This window comes from Marmota marmota, unplaced genomic scaffold (genome assembly GCF_001458135.2).
Source record: "Marmota marmota marmota unplaced genomic scaffold, marMar, whole genome shotgun sequence".
NCBI lineage: Eukaryota > Metazoa > Chordata > Mammalia > Rodentia > Sciuridae > Marmota > Marmota marmota.
Window position 1 is genome coordinate 6,627,286 of NW_026000026.1, and position 6,357 is coordinate 6,633,642.

Sequence of the window (6,357 nt, forward strand, 5' to 3'; positions counted from 1 at the left end):
AGCTCTTTCGTTTAGGTCTTTGATCCATTTTATATTGATTTTTAGATGTGGCATAGGGTAAGAATAGGACTTCTTTTCTTCCTGTTTCTTTTTTCTTTGCAGCCAGACTATCCACTTTTCCCAACACCATTTGCTGAAAAAATTGCCCTGTCCCTGTTGAATGCTCTTATCACACCTGTTAAAAACCAGTTGATGGGGAGGGGGCTTGGGGGCAGGAAAGACGGTGGAATGAGGGGCCGGGGTTGTGGCTCAGTGGTACAGCGCTTGCCTAGCACGCAGGAGGCACTGGGTTCGATCCTCAGCACCACGTAAAAATAAAAATAAAAATAAATAAAGGTATTGTGTCCATATACAACTAAAAATATCTTTTAAAAAAGATGGTGGAATGAGATGGACATGAGTCTGGGTACAGGTATGACTGCACAAGGGTGCGACACTCCATCAGGTACAACCGTACAAATGAAAAGTTGTGCTGCAATTGTGTACAATGAACCAAAATGCATTCTGTTGTCATGCATACCTAATTAAAATTAATTAATTAATTTAAAATTTGGAAAACATTTTATTTATGAATGTATTAAAAGCATAGTTTGGGGGGCTGGGGATGTGGCTCAAGCGGTAGCGTGCTCGCCTGGCATGCTTGCGGCCTGGGTTCGATCCTCAGCACCACATACAAACAAAGATGTTGTGTATGCCAAGAACTAAAAAAAAATAAATAAATATTTTAAAATTCTCTCTCTCTCTCTCTCTCTCTCTCTCTCTCTCTCTCTCCCCCTCTCTCTTTCTCTCTTAAAAAAAATCTTAAAAAAAAAAAAAGCATAGTTTGGGGCTGGGGTTATAACTCAGTGGTACAGCGCTCGCCTCGCACATATAAGACCCTGGGTTCGATCCTCAGCACCACTTAAAAAAAATAAATAAGTGAAATAAAGGTATTGTGTCCAACTACAACTAAAAAATAAATATTTTTTTAAAGTATAGTTTGTGGGCTGTGGCTGGGGCTCAGTGGCAGAGTACTTGCCTAGCAAGCGTGAGGCCCTGGGTTCAACCCTCAGCACCGCATAAAAACAGACAAATAAAATAAAGGCTTTCTGCCCATTTTCAACTACAAAATAAAAAATTTTAAAAAGCATAGTTTGCAAATTAAAAAAAATACAGTTGACTGGGGATATAGCTCAGGGATAGAAGCTTACCTAGCATGCAAGAGGCCATGGGTTTGATCCCCATCACCATAAAAGTAAAAACATTGGAATTAAAAGTTTGAACTTATATTCAAGGATTTATTTCCGATTTCTCTATTCCATTCCATTTAGTCTATATGTCTTTTTATTGGTACTACACTTTTTTTGTGGTATCAGGGATTGAACTCATGGGCACTTGACCACTGAGCCACATCCCCAGCCCTATTTTGTATTTTATTTAGAGACAGGGTCTCACTGAGTTGCTTGGCACCTCACTTTTGCTCAGGCTGGCTTTGAACTCATGGTCCTCCTGCCTCAGCCTCCTGAGCGGCGGATTGCAGGTGTGGGACACCACACCCAGCTGGTACTACACTTTTTTGATCATTGCAGCTTTGTAATAAGTTTTGAAACTAGAAAATGTGAGAATTCCAATTTTGTTCTTTTTCAAGATTAATTTTGGCTATTTGGGGCTCCCCTGAATTTTATTTATTTTTATTTTACTTTTTTTTTTTTTTTTTGATTCCGGGTATTGAAACCAGGGATGCTTAACCACAAAGCCACATCCTCAGATCCTTTTTTATGTTTTATTTAGAAATACAGTTTTGCTGAGTTGCTTAGGGCCTTGCTAAATTGCTGAGGCTGGCTTTGAACTCGAGATCCTCCTGCCTCAGCCTCCTGAGTCGCTGGGATTATAGGCGTGCACCAATTTTAGAGTAAAATTTAAAATAGCTTTTTCTGCAAAGAATGTCACTAGGACTTTGATAGAAAAATGTATTAAATCTGTAGATCCCTTTGAGTAGTATGGACATTTTAACAATATTAACTGTTCCAATCTATAAGTATGGGATTTTTTTCATTTATTTGGAGGGTTTTTTTTTGTTTTGCTTATTGGTATTGGAGATTGAACCCAGGGATGCTGTACCACTGAGCTACATCCTCAGCCCTTTTTATTTTTTACTGTAGAACTGGGTCTCTCTGAATTGCACACGCTGGTCTCAAATTTGAGATCTTCCTGCTTCAGCCTCCAGAGTTGCTGGATAACAGGCATGTGTAACCACACCCAACTATGTTTGAGTTTCTAAAATTTCATTTCAGTACGTGTTATAGGTTTAAGGTTTTAAGTGTACCGGTCTTTGCCTCTTTGCTTACTTTTCTTCCTAAGTATTTTGTTTGTTTGGTGTTATTGTAAATGGAATTGTTTTCTTTCTTTCTTTCTTTTTTTTTTTTTGGTACCAGGAATTGAACCCAGGGTGCTTAACCACTGAGCTACATCTCCAGCCCTTTTTTTTTTTTTTTTTTTTTAGTTTGAGATAAGGTTTCATTAAGTTGCAGAGGGACTCACCAAATTGGCCAGGATGGCCTCAAACTTGTAATCCTCCTGCCTTAGACTTCCCAGTCCTCCTGCTCCTCTTCCTCCTCCTTTACCTCTTCCTCCTCTTCTTCCTCCTCCTCCTCTTCACTCCCTCTCCTTCTCCTTCTTCATTTTCTTCAGGGTATTGAATCCAGGAATATCCCATCTCTGAGCTACATTTCAAGTCCACCCTCTATAACAAAGTTTGGGACAGACTCTCACCAAGATGCTTAGGCTGGCCTTGAACCTGATTCTTCCTCCCTCAGCCGCCTGAATAACTGGTATCACAGGAATGTGCCCCTGTGCCTGGTTCTTGTTTTAAAGTGACATAATAATTGCAGATATTTATAGGGTACAGCATGTGTACTGTCCACAGCTAGGGCACTGGTATAGATCGCTGAGAGACCAAAGAGAGTACCCCACCATGGCATGTGAGACAAGAGGTTTATTGAAAAACACCTACAGGGAAGGCCCAGGGGCAGCAGGCTGGACAGAGAGGCTCCCCCCTCACAGTGCCTTGTCCAGGAGTCAATGGCTGGAAGAGTGGCACTTGTCCTCACAGTGCCCTCCATTCCGCACCAGTTACCGTGGGGACAGAGGTTTTTGTAAGTTGGGCTACAGAAGCAGTGACATCACTAGCTTAGCTTGCTCTGTCCCATTGCATGACCAGCAACCCAAGGAGCCTGGCAGGTAGGCAAGAGAGCCACTTTCTACCCATGACACTACCCTGCCCCATTCCCAGCATATGTGAGAGAAAACCGGTGTCCTTGGGGAGAATATTTACCTAACATTCTGGCTCAGATCCACTCTCATTGTTCCCTTGACTTGGCCAAGTTCCTGGGGATGGAGAGGAGCATTTCAGTTACATGGTTTTTACCGTCCTTCTTTTCTTCAAGGATGATACCGCAAGACATTTCAGCACATGTATGCAATGTGTAATGACCATATCAGGGTGATTGCCACGGCCATCCCCCAAACCTTTATCATTTCTCTGTGTAGGGAACATGCAAAATCCTCTCTACTAGCTGTTTGGCCCTAAGGACGCAGGTGGAGTTTTGGTCAGGAGCGCAGCTACTCCTGTACTCTCAGCTGAAGAAGTCCTCTGGTCTTCCCGTATGGGGACGTTGGTCCTCTTCACTGAGTGCAGCTTCAGGAGGGACACACGTGGAGCGTGAGGGGGCAAGGGGCACACACCCAGCAGCCAGAGCAGCCGGATCAGCTGGCGATCCATGCGCTGACAGGTGCCGTGGCCAGCTCACCTCCCATCCCTGCTACATTTTGAAATATATCATTATCCAGATGTGGTGGCTCACACCTGTAATCCTAGCAACTCTGGAGGGTCTCAAGTTCAAGACTCACTTGGGCAAGGTAGGGAGAACTTGTCTCAAAACTGAAAATAAAAAGGGCTGGGGATGTGGTTTAGTGGTTGAGGGCCCCTGGGTTCAATCTCCAGTACCATAGTTACTCTACTGTGCTACGAACTTTAGAAGTGACTCGCCCTCTCCGGCTACACCCGGTCCCCTTCACCGTCCTCTCTTCATGCTCCTGCCCCACCCCTTCCTTTCTCACAGCGTATTCTTTCTCACTGAATTCTGGAACTTTCTCTCAAATACTTATACTTTTTTTTTTTTTTTTTTTTTTTTTTTTTTTTAGCCAGGATCCCATACTTTGCACCGGCTGGTCTCAAACTCCTGGGCTCAAATGATCTCCTGCTTCAGCCTCTCAGGTAGCTGGGAGGACAGGTGTACCACCATGCTCAGCCTTTCTCCCCTCGCTCTTTCCTTCTTTCTTCCTTTTTACACATCTTTCTAGGGAATCACACCAATGGACTATGCTCAAGAGATAAAGCCAGCTTGTTTTCCCAGTGTTACTTCATAGTGGACTCCATCTTGATTTTTAACACATTGATTAGGTATCCCTAAGTGTCTTAACCTTCAAGACTTTGGACTTTGTCTTTTATTATAAGTTAACAAAATCCTAACGGCTCCCTAAGATATGATGGTATTTTCTTCCTGCTCACGAGTGCAGAAGGAACCTCCCTCCTGTTCCTGTCTCCTTGACTCGCTCTGCCCTGTAAATGTTGTTCCTTAAACAAAACAAGTTGGTTCCACCCCCAGGGCCTTTGCCCCTGCTGTTGTCTTTGCCTAGACTCTCTCCTGGTCATCTTAACACAGGCTGCTGCAGATATCCCAAGGCTCAGAGTGCATGTCAGCTCAGAGGCCCTCCCTAAGTCTTTATGCAACATCCCCGCAGTAGCCATTGTGACATTCTTCGAGTGCTTCTGGTTCTTTCCTCCTTCAGCATTTCAGAGACTGTACCTGTCTGTCCTGTGGATGTCGGGTATAGTCATGTGACTCGCTTTAGCCAACAATATGAAGAGAATTGACCTGTAGTGTTTCTCGGCAAAAGCTCTAGAAGGCGGTTAGCCTGCTGCCAGATTTCCCCTTCCGCTGCTTCAGTAATGATCCAATCCCCTGAGGATGCGTCTCCCTGTGCCAGGGCCCACGAGTGACAGCACTGCACAATGGACATGGAACTTGAGCTAAGAATAAAATTCACTGTAAAGCAAAGTGAGGCTTGGTGGCTTTTTTTTTTTTTTTTTTTTTAATTTAAGACCTTTATTAATAGGTGCTTGCAGTTTGTTGACTTTTTTTTTGAAAAAAATCAAGTTGTAAACTTTTATTACAAATTAAAAATGAAGTTCTTAAAAATCTCAACTTGACCAGATATGAAACAATTTAAAAACCTTTAAAGGCGTATTGAGAAAAACCAGGCTTCTTTAAAAAACACGTTTGTCATTACCAAAAAGAGACGTCTTTAGGTAAAAATAATAAAAACCCCATGCTGCGTAGATAATGCAGATAGTTCTAGTTATCTGGTCAACGGGAAAAAAGTAAGTACTTAAGGTCTTCAGCTCCAATCTTTTGTTCATTTCTTATTGCTGGAATTTGATATTCATTTCTTCTTGTTGGATGTCTAAACCGGATGATGGTAGAGATGGTAAGCCGGCATTTACTCAGCCCCGCCCTGCTCAGCCTCGGGAGCGGACAAATTCTCAGCTGGTGGATCGGCTGCTTTTGTCTCTTTGCCATCTTGAGGTTTAGGGTTTTCTGGGCGTCTGCGACGGTAATTGAAGTTGCGGCGGTACCGACGTTGAGGTGGCTGCTGACCTTGGGTCTCATCTCCTTGATTTTCCTTATCCTCTTCATTGCCATCCTCTCTAGGCTGTCTTTGGCGAGGAGGGCCCCTGCAGAATCGTGGTCTACAACCCCGATACATATTCTGTCTCACTGGTCTACCTTGTTCTCCTGCACCCTGGTTGTCAGCACCCTCCATCACTTCTCCCTGCACAGGAGGGTTGGAATACTGTGGTCGATGCCCATAGGGTCTCCGCATGTAGTAAGGTGGGATACCTTCGCCTGCGGTAGGGCCAGCGTTGTTGGGCCTGGCCTTCGGGAGCACTCTCCGATCCCTCATTCTTTCCCCCACTCTCACTGTTCTGATAATTCTGCTGGTAATTGCGTGGAGGACCCCTACCACGTGGATAGCGTCTACAATGGTTTCGGTCTGCTGCATATTTACTGCCTTGAACTGGAACTCCACCAGGGCCTGTAACATTTGCTGCCTCCGCACCCTTTTCTCCTTCAACAACATCAAACTCCACAGTCTCTCCATCTCCTACACTGCGAAGGTACTTCCTGGGGTTATTCTTCTTTATGGCAGCCTGGTGTACAAATACATCTTCCTTGGTGTCATTCCTGTTGATGAAACCATATCCGTTTCTTACATTGAACCATTTTACTGTTCCCAAAACCTTCGTTGCGATGA